Source organism: Haemaphysalis longicornis, unplaced genomic scaffold (genome assembly GCF_048455015.1).
Source record: "Haemaphysalis longicornis isolate Haplotype H1 unplaced genomic scaffold, Haemaphysalis longicornis Haplotype H1 scaffold_1, whole genome shotgun sequence".
Taxonomy (NCBI): domain Eukaryota; kingdom Metazoa; phylum Arthropoda; class Arachnida; order Ixodida; family Ixodidae; genus Haemaphysalis; species Haemaphysalis longicornis.
Window position 1 is genome coordinate 77,244,473 of NW_027526203.1, and position 24,581 is coordinate 77,269,053.

Consider the following 24,581-nt stretch of genomic DNA (forward strand, 5'->3'; position numbering starts at 1 on the left):
CCATTTCCATTTTTTCCCAGCCCCCCACTTGGTGCTAATAGAGTGGTTTCTCTCAGTACTTCAAAACGTTATTAAGACAAAATTTGAGGTCCTATTTATCGTCATTATCATGAACATCCTATTTAGGTCAACTGCAGGGCGAAGGCTTCTCCCATTGACCTTCCCCGTGCTTGTCCCGCACTGCCCGATTTCATTGTTTGTCTTTGAATGTGTCTATTTTATCCTTCCGTTCAGTTAATGACCTTTCCCTTCTAAACGCATTTCTGGCTGTTCATTCTGTTAACCTGGTGTACCACCGGTTGTCAATTTGTCTCAGGGTCAAAATTGCGAGGTTGAGGACTGCCGTATAGCTGTCCTGGTGATGGTGTTTCATTGATTTTCTTCGGTGTGGATAAATTTGTGGTAACGTATAGCTCTATGATATCGAGATCATGGTCAGTGGCTGTTTAAGTCTTACCGTTCCTTCTTCTTTTTTCCTGTTCTTCTCCAGGTTAGGCGTTTTATGTGGGCTATTGGTTACAGGTTTTCTTCGTTTTGGCGATTGTGCGCTCGGCTCTGCCGCTTTACCCCAGAATCATGTCAAGCATTCATACGCGACTGTTCTCTGGGAGGACATTTTTACCGGTTTTAGGATGATTATAACTTTGCAAAAGGGTGAACTGAAGGTCTTGTTGGTATATCATATCGTTTGAAAACAGCGCGGAAGACGGGACGGAGCAAGTAATAGACGACACAAGCGCTTGTGTCGACAGCGCTTGTGTCGTCTATTACTTGCTCCGTCCCGTCTTCCGCGCTGTTTTCAAACGATATGATTATAACTTTGCCACACGGGGCCCTCCGTCGTTTTCAAACGAAGCTTGCAGAGCAGACAGTACCACGGGAATATTGAAAAGTAGTTTGAAAATGTATGTGACTTGACCCTATATACACAGGGTTTTCGTAGCTTATCTCTCCTTCGAGTTCATTGGCTGACCCCTGTTGCGTTTATGGTTTATTATCTGGGAAGAAGGGGAAATTGGAAGGGAAAAACGGGGGAAATATGGGAGGAAAGGGACGCTTTAACCAGAACTCGATAAACGTGCCTGGAGATCTTTTGCAGAGGCCCTCGTCCAGCAGTGGGACAATGAGGCTGATAATGATAATGATGACTGGTCTTTTTTGCAGCCTTTTTTCTCATAATCAATGCCTACCTTGATTTCTGAGACTGGTGTTAATCCTTTGCCCCTGTTTTAGCTGGGTGACCAAATGTTGGTGCCGGCATCAGTATGGTGGAACCACGCTGGGGTGGCTCAGCGGGAACGGCATTGCGCTACTGAGCCCAAGGACGCGGGTTCGATTACCTGCCGCGGCAGCCACTTTCCTGATGACTTGGAAGCCTCAAACGTCCGCATGTCGAGATTTCGTCGCACGTTGAAGATTTAAAGATATACCTTGGCTGTTGTTTCTTTTGCACTATAGTCTAATTATTCCGGAGCCTTCCACTGCACCGCGCCTCGTAGCCCAGGCGTAGCTACCGCACGTGAATAACTGGAAATTTTTTTTCTTGTGGAAAGACCTTTTGGTGTGATGGCGTCAGTTGCGGGCACGGCTGGCAAACGTGCCTGTCGAGTATTCTATCACCAACTGGGGGGTAGACGAAATTCACTGCGCAGGCGTGGCACCTGCTCAAAACGCGTGTCCTTTCTTTCGCTTCCGCCGTAGCATCATTGTCCTCATTTGCACCATGGCGTTTCATACTAGTATATACTGGAGGGAAATCTGTCGCTGCAGTCGCAGGCCGCCGTAGGCAGCGCCATTGCCGGTAGCGACGTTCCTCCCCAACTTCGCTTACCTAGCCTTATGGCTTCCTTTTTTGTGTCGAAGCCAAAATCAACAAAAAATGGTAACATTTTTTTTGTTCATCGTGCCTGAAGCTATTACATTACTACTGACAAATTAATCTTTTCGAAAGTTCAATTTTATGGTAACAAAAAAATTTATAAACCTTCTACAGTAATATTGTTGCTTTTTGGCAGCCAGAGCCAACTTTTCAGCTTGTTTTTGAGCCATACCAAGGATAAGTGGAACGTGCCTGCCCGGCACATGACGGAACGCTCGCCGAAGCGCGGCTCCCTAGACAGTGGCGCCAGAGTTTTCTTTAGTATATATTAGTATGAAACTCTATGTTTTAAGCACTTCAGTTGCTCCTGTGCCATATTATAGTTTCAGGTCAGTGCCGGACTCTTGCTGCCTCAGTCGTAGCTTCCGGGTGGCAGCGGTGACATGTTTCCGTGCACGCCTGATGAGCACGGCTGATATAGGACGGCTAGCGGCTACGGGGAAATTGAAAAAATGAGCCTAAAAATGCTATCGCGATAAATAAACCAAGAAAGGAACTTACACAAAATGGTAATGAACAGGAGCGAAATTTGTTCGCGTGAGTGAGTGAGTGAAGAGAGTTTATTTGATCATCCGGCGGATGACTATCCTAGCCCCACGAGGGGAAGGTCATCGCGATGCGTGACTGACTAGGAAAAATAGATAAGCCGCAGAAAAGACCAATGTAGAAAAGGCAGGTGTCAGCGGGGACATTTAGGTGGGAGTTTGTGCTACACATTTAAAAAAAGGAAGTCCGCATAACACTTTTCCGCACGTATTTCTACACCTAGAAAATCAAGAAAATCCAATGAATAGAAGAAAGCGCACAAATAAAGCACATGCGCAAATGCAAATACTTGGTTCAAAAGGGTTAAAAGATTGAAACTAGAAATGAGAACGCAACATGCGGCCCAAAGGACAATTGCTTGTCACGTCCTATTAGAATAATAAAGTCACTTTGCACGGTGAGAGCACCCGAATCAGCGACTCGGTATTGAAAGACTGAGTGGAATTGTTTGTCGGCGGAATAGCGTTCTGCGAATTATTAAGGGAAATTCAGGTGTAGGATCAATAGCAAACGTAAAAATAATTAAAAAAAACTACGTTTAGATAATGAGTTCACCAGTTTTAATCGAAGGATAAGCACTTAAGTTTCCTGTAACTTTTATTGATAACAAGCGAAGCTGACCTACACTTACAAATGAGATAAGAATTCGCAACCTCGCGGGCATGGTGAGTTTTAAAACCACATCCCAAAATTGTCGCTTTAAGATGTACAAATGCCTGACCGGGACCATTCACATGCCTTGACCAAGGCAAATAACGACGCACGCGAAATAGGCAAAATACCACGCGACCGCGCCCTGCGCGCATCGTAAAGCATTGCCCTCAACCCGCCGCATTGGCTCAGTGGCTAAGGCGCTGCTCTGCTGAGCACGAGGTCGCGGGTTCGATTCCCGGCCGCGGCGGTCGCTTTTCTGATGGAGGCGAAAAGCAAAAACGCCCGTGTGTACGAGATTTCGGCGCATGATAAAGATCCCCAGGTGGTCAAAATTAAACCGGAGCCCTCCACTACGGCGCGCCTTATCGCCTGCGTTGCGTCGGCGCGTTAAACACTACAATCAATCAAAGCATTGCCCTCAAAACAGACTGCCCTGAATAAGCCGGAATGAAATAAACCAAACAATGAAGAAATCGCGACCGTGTTTGTGCATTATCTGCCACATGCGCCCCGCGAAACTTGCTGTCCGCGCTCCTTCCTTCCATTATCAAGGTGATGCGCTATCTCTTCCGCCCGGAGACAGGCGAAGCAGTTGCTTTCAACTAACTGACTTCGGGGCGCTGCTTTACGATGCCTGTGGTCGCGCCGTCACGTGGTATTTTTCCTATTTTGCGGGTTTTCTTTATCAGTAGAATAAATCAGTACGCAATTAGTTCGTTGCTGCAAATACCGGAGTTAGATGCCCGTCTTTGGTACCTACCTACAAGTGCCCTATCGACACGTTAGTGATTAGGGCAGTATTTCTTGAGTTAGATAATTTCTCGCAATTAATTATTTAAGCCTCATTAACGCAATAAATTACTGTGCGCTTCAATGCAGTACTTCAAACGCTACGCACAGGGTTTTCTTGGAGTAACGCCATTGCACGGTTTTTAAATCTTGGTGCATGATAGCTAGGACACCCTGCACATACATACATACATACATACATACATACATTATATATATATATATATATATATATATATATATATATATATATATATATATATTCATATATATAAATATATATATACACACATATATATATATATATATATATATATATATATATATATATATATATATATTCATATATATATATATATATATATATATATATATATATATATATATATATATATATATATATATATATATATATATAGCGAATCACAAATCGGAAATGAGGGGCTCGGTGAATTAATACAGACTAAGGGTTGGCAGTCAAGCAATATTTTTTCGCCTCTTTCTCACTCACAAAATTCTTCATCTGGTTCTATGACCCACCGCATTCCCCCCTTTGCTCTCCGAGGTTTTCATGACTACGAACCCTTATTCTCTGTATATCTATATATATATATATATATATATATCTATATATATATATATATATATATATATATATATATATATATATATATATATATATATATATATATATATACATATATTGTTACCCGCTGGTGTCGTGAATGACGACGACGACGACGACGAGGGATGTTTTTGTGCTCGAGAAGGAAGACGAGGATCACGTCAGATTCCGGCTTGCTGTGCAAGCTACAGTAAATATGGAATAGTGTGAATACATTGTGCTCCCTCTTCTGTCCTCCTAACATCTGTTGGTGGAGTGTGCGGACTCGTTCCCCTCCGGCGCACCTGCTCTGCATCGTCTCTCCTTGGACCCAAGGGTCCAGTTGCGGTTCCAAGCTCTACCAACCATCACGGAGCTACGCAGTGGGCGCACATATTCTGTAACCACCATGAGCAAGGCACTACAATATCCTCGCCAATGGCTCTTCCTCCCATCGTCATCTCCCAGCCGCGGGACCCCAGTAAGTTCTCCGGCGCCGGTAACATCGACGTTGACGACTGGCTGAAGATGTGTAAACGCTCCAGCCTCCACAACAGGTGGGACCAGACGATCATGTCAGCCAATGTGAATTGTTACTTAAAAGAGCCCGCACTTGTCTGGTACGAGACCAACGAGGAGACCATCACAAGCTCACAAGCTAGGACCAGTTCAAAGAGGAGCTCAGGAAATTGTTCGGCCAGTCTACGGGTCACCAAATTGCTGCAAAAAACGAACTTGCTACCCGAGCCCAGTCTACGACGGAACCCTACGTGTCGTACATACTAGACGTGCTGGCTTTATGTCAGAAGGTTGATCGCAACATGCCCGAGTCAGAAAACGTCGGCCACGTGCTCAAGGGCATTGCAGACGACACTTTCAATTTGCTTGTCTTTAAGAACTTCACAACTGTGGATGCAATGATTGCTGAACTGGCGGAGCATACTACATAAGGCATCGATGGATCTTTTGAGCATTGTAATCGAACATGACCAGTGTTTCCTCGATGCCTTAAAAAAGAAAGAAATCTCTCTACTTAAAAAATTTCATTTGACTACGCAAGAAAGGACCGAACTAGAAATGTTTAAACTGAACAAAACAAGCCATTTTTCCGCTCTCAAGGCAAAAAAAAATGCTCCGCGACGGTGTTGATTTATCCTTATCCGAACCTAGCACATCATCTTCCCATAATGATGTACCCGAGCCCGACACTCCTGATAATGTAGTCAACCTTTCCACCGTTACTCTTTCAAAGGATGAATTAAGCGCATTGTCTAAGGGGCTATCCTTTTGTCCCTCCACTGGAAAATTAAATGAGCTGCAACTGTACAAGGATCTAGAAAATTTCTCACGCTCACTCCGGTTAAAAGAGTACTATCATGATGTCCTCAGATATGATAACACAGGACCGAGCCTTCCATCAGTTAGCCATTGGACGCCACCACCACAACGTGACAAGTATATGGATACGTACATCAAGGCGGTTCAAAAAGATGTCATAGCGGAATATAGAAAGCGCACCTCCTACCGACCGAATCTCACAGGAAAAGAACAGAGGGCACTAGAAATCCTTAGCACCCGCTCTGACATCATTATAAAGCCCGCTGACAAGGGAGGAGCCTTTGTTGTCATGAGCCAAGCGGATTATAACACTGAAGCACAAAGGCAATTAGGTGACACGTCTTTCTACCAGCCCCTTGCGGCCGATCCGACATTAGAATACAAAGAACGAGTCCGCAGTACCATAATTGAACTTAGGGATGAAAAACTGATAGACAGAAAAACTGCGCGAGCTCTTATTCCATTGCACTGCACGCCAGGACGTTTTTACCTCCTTCTCAAAATTCACTAATTCAACAATCCGGGCAGGCCCATAGTTTCTGGCATAGGAACCGTGACCGAGAACATTTCTAGCTATGTCGACAACATTATAAGGGAAATTCCGCCTACATTCAATTCGTACATAAAGGATACTACTCATTTTCTCAGTGAAATAAAAGACCTCACGATACCGGATGACTCCTTCCTTGTAACATTAGATGTAGCCTCTTTGTATACAAACATACCTGACGCCGGTGGAATAAAATCCGTCATAAGAGCCTACGAGAATTCACAAGAGGACAAACCTATTGACAGCAACACTTTGGCCAAACTGTTAACTTTAATACTTGCATTAAACAATTTTGAATTCAATAACCAGCACTACGTCCAAATAAGTGGCACATCTATGGGGACAAAAATAGGCCGAAATTATGCAAACATATTCATGGGAACCCTTGAGACACAGTTCTTGGAGAACTCCCCTTTAAAACCACTGTTTTACAAGCGGTACATCGACGACATTTTCTTGGTTTGGTCTCATGGTGAGGAATCCCTGAAACAATTCATATCCGATTTCAACAGTGCTCACAGTGATATCTCATTCTCACATGAGTATTCAACTTCTACAATAAATTTCCTTGACGTGCTGATAACAACTAACGGACACAGACTGGGTACTTCTGTGTACAGAAAACCCACCGACCGACACCAATACCTTAACTTTCACAGCAGCCATGTGAGACACTGCAAAACGGCCATTCCATTCAGCCAAGCCCTACGCTTCCGCAGAATTTGCTCTAACCAAAATGACTTCGCTTCTAATTGTGATCAGCTCCGCATTGACCTCGCATGACAAAAATACCCACTACCACTCATTGAAGATTCAATCAGGAAGGCATCAGAACAGGAGCGTTCTAGCCTTATTAGTGGCAATAAAGCCTCCACTTTGAGGTCACAAACCAATCTGATTCTGACATATTCGGCATCTGGCCCAAACGTCAATGAAATGTTAAGAAGACACCACAACATCTTGCTCCAGAGTGAAAGAATGAAGCACGTCATTTCAGACCCACCACGCGTGGTGTATCGCCGGGCAAGAAACATCAGCGACATTGTAACATCATCTCGATCAAGAGAAACTAGTTTCACTGGTTTCACACCATGTGGAAAACCCCGGTGCAAACTGTGTCTAATGATGACACCAACAACACGCGCTCAGAGCAGGGAATCTCACTTTTCCATGCAGATCAGGGGCAATTTTAATTGTGACACTGCAAATATAGTTTACCTCCCAGAATGTGGTGATTGTGGTGCGCAATATATTGGACAGACTGAAAATTCTTTTAGAACTCGCATCAATAATCACAGATCCGATGCAAAAACAAAACCTTATCTCCCCCTTTCAAAACATATCAACTCTTTGAAACACCCGTTCGACCAATTTAAGGCCACATTGCTCCGATCAGGATTTAAAACCCATTTCGACAGGGAAGCCTGCGAATCTTATCTGATCCACAAATATAACACTCTCAAAAGAGGTATCAATGAGTCTCAGGGAAGGCTGTCGTGCCTTCAAACCTAGACCTTGTAGCGGCACGTATCGCACGTTACCACTTCTCAACCGTTGGATGGTTCATCGTTGTCAGCAGGTTACTTTTCCGTATGCTTTAATGCTTCTCCTGCACGAAATCTTGCTGTATTTCATCATTACACTTTCCAAGCACTATTCGGTCTAGTGTTGTGAATAACTTATTTTCTCCGTATGCTTCATTGCTCCTTTGCCCGAAATGTCACTTTGTAAACTATTTTTGTTACCTGCTATGGTTCTACGATTTGTTACCTGCTATGTTCTACGATTTGTACACGTGTATTCCTTGTATTCTTTCGTTTGTCAGTTTGTTTAAAGAATGCTGTCTGCGAATTTATACTGCCATTGATGACTAGCTACGAAGTGCCCTTTTTTTCCTAGATCACTGGAGATTTGTTCTCGTACGTGCGTCACATCTTTATTTTACTTTTTTCATAATGTACAAACCCTTGTTACTTGCAAAAATATCAAATGAAAGCTGACAATTTGTTGTATCTATCCATTTCATGTCATGAGCCGGGGGCTCGTTCAACAGCTTTTTTTCTGTGTGCTGTTTCTTTGTTTATTTCCTGCCTTGTGTGTCATTTCTCAAAATCCTCGCACAAACTGCGCTCTTCTTGGGTGGCTGACGCACACTTCTGTCGGCGTCGTCCCCCTTCGAGGGGTCGTCATTGTCCGCCTGGTGCCCGGGACGCGGGCCGCGGATAAGCCATTTGTGGCTATTATCTGGTCTCCTCCGGAAGCGGCGGCATTTCCCTTTGAGGACGCGGCCCCCTCGCTAATCCTCCCGCCTGCATTCTTGAACTTCAATGTCGCCTTCTGCCATTTTGCGTACCCCAGTGTCTGGATGACTAATTGTCGATTCTACGCTTCCGCCTTATGCGGCAGGTTGTTTCCGCTCCTTTGGAGTAAGATGCCCAGTACCCCTTCCTTATTTGTTTACTTTTCTTAATATTGCTGTGCGTGGGTGGGCGGTGGCTGAAGGAAACACGCTTCCTAAGTGCCCCGCTTTTGCTTTTCGCCGCGTTGTATATTGAGATGGATAACCTGCGCGCCCAGTAGTGCAGTACGTTTCTTTCCACTTGTTTCTTGCTGTACTTCCTTCTTGTACACTTTTGAAATAATTTGCCCACGTGCTCACAGCGCTCCCTGCGAGCCCACATATACCCTGTATTCGACCTATGTACTTCACTTGAAAAAGGCTGGTTTCCAGCCGAAACGTCGTATTAAATATTGTTATGTTTTTCGTGGTGACTCTAATTAACACATATATATATATATATATATATATATATATATATATATATATATATATATATATATATATATATATATATATATATATATATACACAGAAATAAGGGTTGGCAGTCGAGAAAATCTCGGAAAGCAAAGGGGAGGATGTGGTAGATCATTGAAACAGATTGAGAATTTGGAAAGAAAGAAAGAAAGTGAAGAAAAAATGCCCGCCAGGTGGGATCCGAACCCACGACCTCCAGAATACCGGTCTGGTGCGTAGTGGTTATCGCATATGGTAAGTAAATGAGGGGCTCGTTGAGGAAATACAGAAACATAGGTCGGCAGTCTACAACGCCAAAGGAGGCATAGGGGTGTGGTTAGGCTTTATTTTTTACTATGGTTAATGAAGTTAAGATTCTTTTTTAAATATAACACGCGCCCAGAGTGGGTTCGGTGTGGGTTCGGTTCCCACTCTGGGCGCGTGTTTTTCTTTCTTTCTTTCTTTCCTTCTTTCTTTCTTATATTTAAAAAAGAATCTTAACTTCATTAACCATAGTAAAAATAAATCCTAACCACACCCCTATGCCTCCTTTGGCGTGGTAGACTGCCGACCTATGTTTCTGTATATATATGTATACATATATATATATATAGGTATATATATATATATATATATATATATATATATATATATATGTATATATATATATATATATATATATATAGTAAGGAAATGAGGGGCTCGTTGAGGAAATACAGAAAGATAGGTCGGCAGTCTACAATGCCAAAGGAGGCATAGGGGTGTGGTTAGGCTCTTTTCTTTTTCACTACGATTAATTAAGTAAACATATTTTTTTTAATATACAGAAGAAAGAAAGAAAAACACGCGCCCAGAGTGGGGACCGAACCCACGCCTTTCGATTACATGTCGAATGCCTTACCAATTCGGCTATCTGGGCGACTGTGTCCTCCTTCACTTTCTGGGCTATTTATATTTACTAGAAGTGTATCTGACGCTTGAGGGTGGTAGCCAGTGCCACTCTGACTACACGGGGAGAAGGGGACCTTCTTTTCAACCCCCGGGGCGTGACTCGAACGTCTACAGCCTGTCATGAGCGGGTTACTGGCGGGAAGCCCTCTTATGCTACCTAGGCGTCAAGGCTGCCAGAACCGAGACCCTCGCTAGGCTTTCGCAGAATAATATAGTAAGGAAATGAGGGGCTCGTTGAGGAAATTCAGAAAGATAGGTCGGCAGTCTACAATGCCAAATGAGGCATAGGGGTGTGGTTAGGCTCTTTTCTTTTTCACTACGATTAATTAGGTAAACATATTTTTTTTTAATATACAGAAGAAAGAAAGAAAAACACGCGCCCAGAGTGGGGACCGAACCCACGCCTTTCGATTACATGTCGAATGCCTTACCAATTCGGCTATCTGGGCGACTGTGTCCTCCTTCACTTTCTGGGCTATTTATATTTACTAGAAGTGTATCTGACGCTTGAGGGTGGTAGCCAGTGCCACTCTGACTACACGGGGAGAAGGGGACCTTCTTTTCAACCCCCGGGGCGTGACTCGAACGTCTACAGCCTGTCATGAGCGGGTTACTGGCGGGAAGCCCTCTTATGCTACCTAGGCGTCAAGGCTGCCAGAACCGAGACCCTCGCTAGGCTTTCGCAGAATAATATAGTAAGGAAATGAGGGGCTCGTTGAGGAAATACAGAAAGATAGGTCGGCAGTCTACAATGCCAAAGGATGCATAGGGGTGTGGTTAGGCTCTTTTCTTTTTCACTACGATTAATTAAGTAAACATATTTTTTTTAATATACAGAAGAAAGGAAGAAAAACACGCGCCCAGAGCGGGGACCGAACCCACGCCTTTCGATTACATGTCGAATGCCTTACCAATTCGGCTATCTGGGCGACTGTGTCCTCCTTCACTTTCTGGGCTATTTATATTTACTAGAAGTGTATCTGACGCTTGAGGGTGGTAGCCAGTGCCACTCTGACTACACCGGGAGAAGGGGACCTTCTTTTCAACCCCCGGGGCGTGACTCGAACGTCTACAGCCTGTCATGAGCGGGTTACTGGCGGGAAGCCCTCTTATGCTACCTAGGCGTCAAGGCTGCCAGAACCGAGACCCTCGCTAGGCTTTCGCAGAATATTATAGTAAGGAAATGAGGGGCTCGTTGAGGAAATACAGAAAGATAGGTCGGCAGTCTACAAAGCCAAAGGAGGCATAGGGGTGTGGTTAGGCTCTTTTCTTTTTCACTACGATTAATTAGGTAAACATATTTTTTTAATATACAGAAGAAAGAAAGAAAAACACGCGCCCAGAGTGGGGACCGAACCCACGCCTTTCGATTACATGTCGAATGCCTTACCAATTCGGCTATCTGGGTGACTGTGTCCTCCTTCACTTTCTGGGCTATTTATATTTACTAGAAGTGTATCTGACGCTTGAGGGTGGTAGCCAGTGCCACTCAATAGCCCAGAAAGTGTGAAAAGAAAAGAGTGAAAAAGAGAAAAGAAAAGAATATATATATATATATATATATATATATATATACATATATATATATATATATATATATATATAGGGGAGGATATGGTAGGTCAGTGAAACAGATAAAGAATTCGGAAAGAAATAAAGTTTTAAAAAATGCTCGCCAGGTGGGATACGAACCCACGACCTCCAGAATACCGGTATGGTGCGATAACCACTACGCTACCGGCGGGGATATTTTGCCCTCTACTTTCTGGGGTATTATGTCAATGTAATTTTAAATGCGACGCTGAGAGCAGCATCTCTTGCTGGCGGCCCTGTCCTGCGTGCATCCGTCGTCCGTGTCCGCACAGCTGCGTCTCTCCTCCGCTCGCCTCCTCTCCTCTCTCCGATAGCGAACACTGTCGCCCAACATCTGCAGGCGCGTGGCGCAGCGCACTCTCACTCCGCCGGTGGGTGGCGCTGCGCGCTGTGCGCATGTGCAGTACTCTCCATCTCCTCGGTCTCCTCTCCTTCGGGTGCGTGCCGTGCTCCGGCCGGTCTCTCAGTCGAGGGTTGCCGGCGCTTGCGTTTGCTCTCTCGCAGTACCGACGATTGCTTGATGCGATGGTTCCTTTAATAAAGCCTCCGTCTAAACGACAACAACGTCTCTCATTATGCTCAATATTACGCACGCACCCCCTCGCGTGGAACCCAACGATGTGATTGAAACGCAATTCACGTTCACTACGCGTGTCACGCAAATCGACTAATCGACCCAACGGAAACACCCAACTGAACCCCCTTCAGCGTCGCATCACTCCAGGGTCCCCGCGAGAGGAGGTGGGCGTAATTTTTTTCCAATGCTTGGGGGGTAGCCAGCTACACTTCGACAATTCGGGGTGAAGGGGACCTTCTTTTTAATCCCCGGGCCGTGACACGAGTGTCTACGACATGTCGAGAGTGGTCGACCAGCGTTGAACCCTCTTAAGCTTACGATGGCACCAAGACACTCGTTGAAAATAAGACAGAAATAAAGTGTGGCAGTCAAGAAAACCTCGGAAAGCAAAGGGGAGGATATGGTAGGTCAGTGAAACAGATAAAGAATTTTGAAAGAAAGGAAGTGGAGAAAAAATACCCGCCAGGTGGGCATTTTCCGTTGTGTCGAACTGCGAGAGCTGCGTCCTTTCATAGATCGCGTCCCTGGATCTTTCAATAGCTTGAAAAACGTCGCTGCAATAAAATCGCCAAAAATAATAAAAGAGGGCCTTTCTACGACGCCGCAAGCCTGCGGAATCAATCCCATGATGGGACTCACGAAAAAAGGCTCCACACTTTGTTGCATGTTATGTGTTCCCATACGAAAAATGGTACCAAACTAAAGAGAATTTGAAAAAACGCCATGAACTGTCCAGATCCAGAAATTCAATCCCAATACGCATAAGCTCAAATCACGGGCATCGCTTTTGGAGGCAGAGCGGACAGCTGCTGCCGCCGGTGCTTCCGAGCCGTAATGAAAAAACAGCGGTGCCAAAAGCGGTAAGTAGCCTTTCCGCCTGCAGAGATGTCGCAACCCCGTGACAAATTCTTTGAGAACCAGGCTGTTACGCTTCCCAAAACGAAAACCAATAAAGGGTTCGGGGCGACCTGAATTTTCAAATCAATAAATCGTATAAGGAACGAAGGGCGCTGTATTTTTGTCCTTTCCAATTTACGTACAAGAGTTCCTTGTTTTACGCGTTTAAATACGACCCGCCGTGTAATGCTGTTCCTCAATGTTGTTGCTATGGCAAGCTTCTGAAACCAAGGCAGGTTTGGGGCGTCGCTTCGTCTGACTGTTTAGAGAAGGACTTTCATTTATTCGATGCCCCGTGACTGGGAAACACATATCAACAATTACCGATAGTGTCTAAGAACGACAAAAAAGTAGCAATTCTACCAAGTACCGTCACACACAAAAGTTGCTGAGGTTCGTAGAAGGGAAGTTTTTCTTTTTTGATTTTTTGGGGTGGAGGGAAAGAAGGGCGCAAAGGAAGTTTTGCAATGGGTTCATTTCGGGCTCAATACCTAGGACATAGTGCACAAAGAAGCGTTTCGAGGTGCGGTAATCAAAACATTTTGCTGCGGAAGGGAGACTTGCATAATAGTCGCAAACCACAACTGTTGTGCACCAGTCATACTGCCGTCCCCATTATTGGAGCGCTTTGGATTGTTTTGGCGATGTAAATAAAACTCACCTTTACTTTGACTTTGACTATAACTTTCCTATCGTGCAGTTAGGCTCCGCCCTCAGGCACTCAGTTGTGTACAGCGGGGCCAATATATCCTGTAGTTTTGTACGCATAGTTCCAGACAGCCGCCTACTTACTGGTGGCGGTGGAATAGTCGGCGACCTTGCTCCGTAAAACAGAATATTAGACTGCGTACGACTCTCCAAAGCAGCCTTACATTTTGTTAGAGATAGAGAGAGAGAGAGAGAGAGAGAGAACGATCTTAAATGAAGTCGGGCGATGTTAGCCGGGCTGGAGGCCTAACTGGCTACGCCTGTTGATGACGTGATCAAGATCATGGCGTTGGTGTTCAAGAACTTGATGCGCACAGAAACGGCGAGTTATTCACAATGACTGCTCTAGACCTGTGTGTTGCAGGTACTCTATCAGAGCTTTTGTAGCCCGTAAAGCGCATTTGGGACAAGTCCATGGTGCTAAGACGTCATTTAGCTGAATGTCCACGGAAAGCGGCAGTCCCAAAGAGACTGCGAGGGACACTCCTTGAGCACTGAATCGAGCACAATCACAGAGGATGTGCTGGATGGTTTCTCGCGCATCACAGTGTGAGCAGAGAGGCGAAGTAGCTCGTTTCCTTTTAAAGAGGAAGTTGCGCGCGTATGCGACATTCAATCGCATGCGATGTAAAATTGTTCCTATTGCTTGGAGAGTCCTGGTGGCATTTTGAATTTGCAGTTGAGATCGGTGGATTATAGCGGCGCGTAAGCACGCGATAAGTCACCCCAGGCTGCACACTGCATGTTCCATGCCACGCTGGATGGAAGGACCGATCCATCTTTCCTGGAAAATGGTATGAATATTGCTGATGCCCGATGTTTATGCGCAATTGATGCAGGAATGTCCGCCTTCATGTTGCCAGTTATCCCACAGTGGGCTGGAATGCACTGAACTGCTATGTGATGGTGCGCTTGTAGAGCTTGGAGATGTAAAGCATGTAAGTCAGACACGAGCTGGTCTTTTGGAAAAGACGTTAGACATTGAAGGGCCACCCTGCAGTCTGTGAAGATAGCCCACTCTCGTGCGGGCTGCTTGATGAAATGAACGAAAGCCACCCTCAGAGCTGCAAGTTGGGGAGCCGTACTTGAGGTTTTGTGACTGCGCATGACACTGACGGTGGTGCATGATGACGGTATCCACACCCCGATAGTGGATGATGTTGATGACACCGACCCATCAGTGCACACATGAGTGTGGTTTTTGTATAACCGTAAAATGCAGTCCAGAGCGAAGAACTTTAGTGCGGGAGCCGGAACATGCTCCTTCCTCGTGATGCCGGGCACAGTATTCGTGACTTGTACGGGCAGAAACATTCAGGGCGGGTTCTCAAAAGGAGCTGGCTCTTGATACACCTTCGGCAGACCTTCACGCCCTTCTTTGGCCAAGCGTGTCTCTATAGGATGGCCCTGCTGTCTTGCCACAATCTGCAGATGCGCACGAGGCATTTCCTGCGTATGTATAGGGAGTGGTGACAGCTGCCTGAATTCCGTCAGCGTTCCGACGGCAGGCGTTGTCTTTGGAACGCCAATGCAGACCCGCAGGATTTTTGCTTGCATGATCTCTAGCGCTTTGACACTTCCTTTTGCTAGAGGCACCACAGAAGGAATGCTGTAACACATAAGGCCAACGCAAAGCGCTTGGTATACGCGTAAAAGAGGGTTAACTGAACAACCGCCGGTGTTGGTCGAGAGCAGGCGGTAAGTGCGGGTGAATGAAGTAATCTTGTCCTTGTGGTGGTGAACATGAGCCGACCGGGTGTGATTGCTATGGCACAATTATTCCGAAGTACATAACACTATGGCCGACCTGTAAACTAATGCGCAACCACGACAAATTTCATTAAGCACATCTGTTGGGCAAGTTGGCGCAGTAATATTAAAAAAAATAGAGCGCCACTTGGACAACGACAGTAAAGAAGGACGACGGGACAAGCTTTCTTTTTAATCATACTACAAATTTCATCAGTGGAGAACACCTTCAGTAGTACTTCGGAGGGAATGTTTTTTTGTGATGGTGGACGACGTTCTCACGAAGGGCTCGTATGGTGCAGTCCAACGCACGGACTGCTGGCGATAAGAAAAACTCTGCAGAAACTCACATAATTATCTTCTCACACGTATTATTCTGATGCCGCTTCTTTAAGGTATAAGCTTTTTTGCAGCCATACTTGTCTATGTTTTACCAAAGACGTTACTTTATTGTTTTTGTCTTCCCATCTATTTCCTTTCGATAATGGCGTAAAGTTATACCGTCATGGCAATTAACCCATTATTGCCCCACGTTGCATATATGCAACGCCGAGTTTAAATACACGCAGAGCTCGTGTCGACTGATGGATTAGAAAAAAGTTGTCCGTACTCTACGCTGTAGGAGTTTTACAATTAAAATAGTTCGCATTTTCCCCACTTGGGGGCCGCTAGTGCCCTTCAATCCTCTTTCAAAAATGGCGGCGGCCGCGGGAAGCGGCGACTCCTCGGAAAAGGTGTGTATAATGACTTCTCACTTCCGAAATGATTACCTCACATGCCTGAAACTGCGCAAATATGTTCTTTGTGTACTTCGGCATAACATATTTAAATTATGGGCACAGAGCACCGCTATTCTTTGCAGTACACGCCGTGCACTGGGACTGTTGCATATATGCAACAGTGGGCAGTACTGTTGACCACCCCAGATGTTGCATATCTGCAACATCGTTAGCATTCGTTCCCTAGTGATTCGCTGTAGCTATTTTCACAAAATTTTGTTTAATTCTCGTGAACTGTTTCGTTCGTGGAGTTTTCACCGGGCATGTTTATTTTCTACAGGGTCTTCCTGCTATTCTGCCTTCAACGTTTTACGCTGTTCCCCGAAGCCGACCGAAGCGGAATTTTCAAAACGCGTTAGACGCAATCGACACCAACGAAAGTGACTTCTCTTGTGACGACGCAAGCGACGAGGAATTCTTTCCTAATTCTCAGGACAGTAGCACTGAAGGCGACGAGGAAGGTTGTGCTGACGGTGGTGGTAGTACAAGTGAGGAGGAAGACGACCGAGAGACGGTCACCGCTGGTGACCTGAAAAAAAAATACGCCAATGGCCGGTTCACTTGGCGAAAAACAACTTTCGAACAGCCGCCAATGAAGTTTGACGACGACTTTCCAGTCCCACCAGCCGAGCCCCTGACGGCAAAGCAATACTTTGATCTGTTTGTTTCTCGAACCATGCTGAAACAAGTCGTTGAAGAAACAAACACGTACTATATGCAGAAGAATGGAACTCCTCTCGGTCTCACTGTAGAAGAGCTCACCTCTGTCTTAGGAATGTTTTTCCGCATGGGGCTTGTGAATATGCACCGAGTCCGTGCGTACTGGGAGACTGGAAGCAGGTACGAGCTAGTTTCTCAAGTGATGTCGAGGAACAGGTTTGAGAAAATCACCAGTCACTTGCACTTCACAGACAATGACCGAGCCACGGACGAGCTGAAGCAAGACAAATGTTGGAAGGTGCGTCCGTGGCTTTCCTCACTGCGGCAAAACATGCTGTCGGTAGTCCAAGAAAAGAAATCTGCCGTAGACGAAATTTTAATTCCATTTCGTGGCCGCTGCAACATAAGGCAGTATATGCCGAGCAAGCCAAAAAGTAAGTGGGGCATAAAGGTCTGGGCTCGGGCTGGTGAGTCGGGGATTTGTTACGACTTCGACGTTTACCAGCGCTGCAACAAGGGTGTGTATGGTTACCAAGAGGGGTACCAGCTGGGCCTCGGTGCTGGTGTGGTACTGCAACTGTGTACCAGCCTCCCAGACCGTGCTGACAACTTGATTGTTGCAGACAATTTCTTCACCAGCCCCCAACTTGTTTCTGAACTGACGACGAAAGGGATATCTTTTGTTGGTACGGTCCGCGAGAACAGACTTCAATCTTGTAAGCTGATGGATGAAAAGTCAATGAAGAAAAGGGGCCGAGGAACGCATGATTTTTCGGTGACATCATGCGGAGATAAGTCACTAATTGCAGTGAAGTGGTTTGATAACCGAAGTGTCACCTTGTTGTCAAATTGCTGTGGCATTGAACCAGTTGTATCTGTTAGAAGATGGGACAAGAAGGCGAAGGATCACGTACTTGTGGACTGCCCCGCAATCATCCCAACATACAACAGCTCCATGGGTGGTGTGGATTTGCTGGATAAAATGTGCTTCAGCTATCGCTTTGCCTTGCGCTCCAAACGGTGGTACATGTATCTGTTTTGGCACATCGTCAAGATAGCCGCCGTGAACGCTTGGTTTCTTCACAAGAGAATAGCGCAGCAGCAAAGGCAGCCGTCGGTACCTCTGAGAGTATTTCTCGAGGAATTGGCTTCTAGCTTGGTGCTGTTCCAGAAGCGACCAGCAGGCAGACAGTCAGGAGAGCACCTCCCGCCAGCTAAGAAGCTAGCGACGTCGATACCACGAGACGTAAGGGGGGATGAAACTGCCCACTGGCCAGTGTGGAACACGAAGCGCAGCCGCTGCAAGATGTGCACAAGTGGCTACACCTTCATTGCGTGCTCCAAGTGTAACATGAGCCTGTGCCTCAACAAAGACCGGAACTGTTTTGTTGCTTTTCATCGATAATCCGACTGTGTCATCAACTGAATCCTTGCATTTTATCTTTGTGACTTGTTTTTGTATTCCTTACATGTTATCTTTGTGAATCGTTTTATACAAAAACTGTTTCCTGCACGCCTCAGTTCAATATAATAAAATTCTCGACTACCAGGGTTCCCGTTGATTCATTGCCTTCACTGCCCAGTGTTGCATATATGCAACAAGCCATATTTCCTACAGCAAGCAATATTTTTATCAAATCATAGTTTAGAGTACTTCCAGGTGGTCTTGAGAGAGCATCGTAAAAATATTTCTGGGTTTTAATAACGTTTTCTTGTACTGGGTAATAATGGGTTAAGTGCTCTTTCTTCGTCAATCATCTATTTTTTCTCAGATGCGAGACGTAGTGCAAGGGTGGTCTGTTCTCGCTGTTGATTTACTAGTATTTGGAATGTTCCTTAGTGGTCTTATTTCGTTTAGTCTTCGTTCATTAGAGGAAAAGTATAAGATCGAACATTTTTGATTTCGTCACATCTTTTTTTGTAAATTTTTATTTTTCTGTTTTTTTTTATTTTTTTATTTCTGAAAATTTTGTTTCACCATTTATCCTGGATCTATTTACTCTATTATAAAGATTAAATGGGTTATTTGAACCAATTCCGCATATTTGTGCGAATGCAGGGCTTCACAAGGTGCTGGCTGTTGGGGTACTCGGCAAACAATGCAGCCCCTTAACAGCACAGTTACTGCGAGCAGTAATTACCAGAATAACAGGTGCATTTCTGATCTTTTCTTCATTCTGGCATTCCTGTAGTTTTACTATCTTCCTTCTTGTTTTGTTTGGTGCAGCTCAGAGAGTTTTTTGCCTGTATTCCGTGTATTCAAAGTAATTTTAATGCCTGCGCACCATCTACGAGAATGTAAATCGAGCCGAATTATTTTTTCTTCGAGGGAAAACGTAACACCAAGACACCAAGCTGGGGAAAAGGGAAAAGTTTATAGTGATCACTCACTGTGCTCGTGTGGGAGCCCCACTTTTTTCCCCATGGAATAATGTGCAACAAAAAACAGGGCCGGCGAACACAAATTAGACATTACAGGCGGTAGCGGTTCCTGTTTTTTGTTGCGCGTCGTATACCGTGGGAACGGCTTACTTACTTGCGTAGCAGGAAGTTCTCTCTAACTTACTTCTTTCTAAAATGTGCCGTATGGTGGGTACGTGTCAAGAGGGTCTGAGGTGGGTACGCAGGGTAGCTGGAATGACGAATTGCCCGAATTGCGACTCCGAAAGCTTGAAATTACCAAAAGTTAGGAATTGCCAGAGGGAAGGGGCTAAGCAGCCCCCTTGCCCCATGACCCACTGTATCCAGGGACCAAATGGCGAGTGTGCACACCCTGAGGGCAACTAATCCGTTTATTTATTTATTTATTTATTTATTTATTTATTTATTTATTTATTTATTTTTTATTTATTTATTCATTTATTTATTTATTTGTTTATTTATTTATTTATTTATTTATTTATTTATTTATTTATTTATCACGATACCCACAGCGCCAATGTTGGCATTACAGTGGAGGGAAACATACAGTCAAAGAAAACACTGAGTACAGGTTCGTACAAAGTAAAATCGAACGGTAACAACGGAAACAACACAAACTGATTGTACAACGGCGAACAAAGACAGCATACAATTGAAATGAATCACCTCATCTGCAGGCATGCGGCGAAAGTTTCACTCGACGTAAAAGACACCTCCTGCTGAGTTAGACTATGGCACTCCGATATAAACATCGAAAAAAAGGACATTTTAAACAGATTTGTTTTGCATGAAATTTCTTTTACTTTGAGTGAATGATCCCTTCTAGACGAGATGTAATCTGGATTTTGTAAGTAATTGTCGCAATTTATTCGAGTTTTTGAGTGACATATGCTGTGAAAAAGCTTCAGTCGGAGCATTTTTCTGCGGCCATGCAAATATTACCATCCCAGAGATCGTTTTGCCAGGGCCACACTGAAATTCCAAGAATAATCATTGAAAACAAGACGAACAGACAAATTTTGAATCCTTTCAATCCGCTATGTATCTGTGGCCGTCCAAGGGTCCCAGTCTGTGCACGTGTATTTGAGAATAGGGCGAATGTAAGTCTTGTATAACAATGCCTTTGTGTCTAACGGAAAAGGTTTGGTGTTGAGCCACAAAAACCCTAAACCCCGCGACGCCCTAGAACAGACATATCTAATTTGACGACTCTAGGAAAGGTTAGAAGTGAAAAAAATACCGAGATATTTATGCTTATTTACGAAAGTAATATCTGTATAGGAATCAGCATTTTTTTTTATTTGTGAAACGCATACAAACAGTTTTGTCCGAATTAATGCTCATACCCCATTTCATGCACCATTCGGAAAACCTATTTAGGTCATGTTGCAAGAATTCACAGTCATCTTGATTTTTAACAACACTGTAGAGAACACAATCATCAGCGGAGAGTCGCATAGACGAAGTAATGCCGGTAGTCACATCATTCATATAAATAAAAAAAAGCAACGGGCCCAGAACTGAGCCCTGAGGCACCCCTGAAGTAACATCCACATCCTTGGATTTTTCGCCATCCAGGACAACTGTTTGCTTTCTGTTCGACAGATACTCCTTGATTCAATGAATTACAGTGCAATTAATATCATACCAGGAAAGCTTTTCAATTAACAACAAATGAGGAACAATATCAAAGGCTTTGTTTAAATCAAGGAACACACAATCAACGGAAAAACCTTTATCCAGCACGTAAGCAAAATCATGTACCAATTCAGTAAGCTGAGTTACACACGAGAACCCGCAGCGAAGGCCATGCTGCACCGGAGTTAACACAGAAAAAGCATTCAAATGATTGATGATAGCAGAGAAAAGAACATGCTCAAAAATTTTTCAAACTACGCTTGTTAGCGACACCGGCCTCTAATTTGATGGAAGTGATCTAGGGCCAGTCTTGTGAATAGGCGCTACATTTGCCATCTTCCAATCGCGTGGCAACGCACCTTCTTCGAGTTGCTTTGTAAAAGCAATGCGCAGATATTTTGATACTGATGGGGCGCACATGGAAAGCAAAGCAGTTGGAAGGGGTTCGGGCCCTGGGTCAGTATTCACATTTAATCCCTCGAGCAGAAGTGGAATACCACACTGGTCAAAGACAACGTCATTCATAAGGCCTGCAGCATAAGGAAGTGGACAAACCACAGGATTACAGTAATTACAGTTTGAAAACACCGAGGAAAAGTAGAGGTTAAAATGGCGGGCTTTTTAAACAGGGTCCTCAACAATATTTCCTTCAACTTCAACGGGCGGAATAGATACCTGGTCATTTCTGCTTTGTTTGATGAATTTCTACAGCTCTTTTGGTCGGTCCTTGAAACACAAGTGGAAAGAATCGAAAAATGAAGTCTTTATCTGCTTAACAACTGCTTTCATTGCATTAGTTGTGCGACGTAAGCGTTCAGATGCTGCAGGGGACGGTTTCTTTTTGAAAACTGCGTAAGCCCGACGCCTTTTATATGCGGCTATCCGCACTGCCTTTGAGACCCATGGCATACTTTTGCTTTTTCGTGCAGTCATTACCCATGAAGGTACATGCAGATCACGCAGGCAAAATAACTTATCTTTAAACACATCCCACACTTCCTGCAGACAGAGCGATTCGGATAATGTTTCGAATACATCGTAGTATGCTTCTAGTGATTCCGATATTGCTGCTACACGCGCTTCTTTAAAGCGGTATATGCGTCTAGGAGGGGTAACAGCTATGCTAGCATAATCCAGACGCATTGTGCACAAAACTGCGTCATGATCCTAATGCCTGGTAGCACAACCGGGGTACCCGCTGCCTGAGGCATATTGGTGAAAAAAAGATCTAGAACATTGTTCCCTCGTGTACTTCGCCGAACTAACTGGGATAGTGTAAACATACCAGATATATTTATGATTTCCTTACTAGACGCGCAGTAACCTGTTTGAGTGGGCTCGGGTTGTTCCCAACTAATATTGGGTAGGTTAAAATCTCCACCTAGAACTACATTATCCGCATTAATTGCTATTATTTGCTCACAAAGTTCGGACAGAACTTTAACCTGACTCCCTGGTGGCCTGTAAAAGGAACACAGCGCTAAAACTTTCCCGTTTTCCAATCTAAGCTGAGCCCATATAGTTTCGCAAGTTCTTGTCTCTGTCAATTAAACGAGAGCTTAGCGCCAATTCAAAAGGCATTCAGATGGCCAGCGCACGACCTTGTTCCTGTTGCGCAACCCGTCACATTATCAAAAGGGCAATTGTTTCGGTCTGATTGATAGAGTTTTGCGCGTCCACTTCTTTTTTCACGTCTTATTCTAAGTACGACGTTGTTTTGGTTTATTAGTAAGCACCATCCAGACAAGAATAAAGAGCGCAGTTTTTGTTATGTTTATTGCTAAATGTACCATTCGTACAGTAAAAATACAACTTGGATTTTTTGCGCTTTTAGTCCCATACAAAAGTGTATGGCCCATGGCCGCATGCTAATAACAGGGTATCCAGCCAGTGCATATCTGTCCAAGGTCCGCGTAGTCCCTGCTGGTGAAATAAGCAGGACACAGCCGGCAGCTGCTGTACTGACGAGGTGGTAAATGAGCCAGGTCCTGCCTTCTCGCACAATGGAGCCAAATGCGAGATCTGGAACATCAACAAGAACGTGTGCATATTTGGGGTAGAATGAATAATAGCTTTATTGCTGTTTTCAAGCGCACATACGATAGTTTTAAGTGAAATCTCTGTGGCATCTGTATTCAAAATAAACGTTATTTGATATATTAGGAAGTTTTCTTTTTTAAATTGATTTTGGCTACAAAGACGACTTGTGACAACGCCAATCGTAAAGGCAAATTTTAAATTAAAATCAGCCTCTATTATTAAGAGACGCGGATACATTTTTCTATCTGTGCCATTATAGTGTTCGGTGGAAAAGACCCACCCTTGCTCCTAATCCGAAATATATTCCTCTAGACGAAAGCAGCCATCCCGCACCACGATTTCTAAACTATTATTAAGGCATATATACTTTCGCGCGCTACGTATTCCTCGGGTATTTCTCGGGCCCTGAAGCAAACCGGTTATTAACACCTTATTTAGAAACCTGTAATAAATTACTAGGACAGGTTAAACCTGCATTACCTAATTATTTATCGGCTTATATTTAACTCCGTTCTTGTGAATATATCGTTCCTGTACTGAAAGCTGAAACTCGAAGCACGGAACTGAAGCGTAAATTATAAATTATAAGTGGTCTGAGCACGAGGTCGCGGGTTCGATTCCCGGCCGCGGCGGCCGCTTTTCTGATGGAGGCGAAAAGCAAAAACGCCCGTGTGTACGAGATTTCGGCGCACGTTAAAGATCCTTAGGTGGTCAAAATCAATCCGGAGCCCTCCACTACGGCGCGCCTCATCGCCTGCGTTGCGTCGGCGCGTTAAACCCTACAATCAATCAAATTGTAAGTGGTGGAATTATACTTATGATTGTATTATAAACATATACAGTAATTGCTAGTTTGTATATTTATTGCTACGAATTCATTCTGCTATATGCCGTAGATTAACGTGAATACAAAATGCAGAACACACAATTGAAACGCAATAAAATAGTTAATGTAGTCACTACTTAGTTAATATTGTGCTAACAATCTGATATGAACCTGTGGACCCACCCTTTGAACCAAAAGTGCATGGGAGATGCCTTCCTCCAGCTGTGGACATAAATAGGCTGATAATAATAAGGACAACAATAATACTGATAATAATTATAATAATCACAATAATAATAATAATAATAATAATAATAATAATAATAATAATAATAATAATAATAATAATAATAATAATAATAATAATAATAATAACTACAACGCATGCTACGAAAACATACTAAACGCAGGCAATCAAAAGATAATAAAAAGAGTGCAGATAAGGCCACACTGTTGCATTAGTTATTGTATAGTTGCTTCATATACATTTTGCTGCATACTGTGGATTCACTTACGCTAAAATGCAAAACACATGATCGAAACGCATTAAATCAATAACGCACGTATAAACAAACGTGTGTAGCT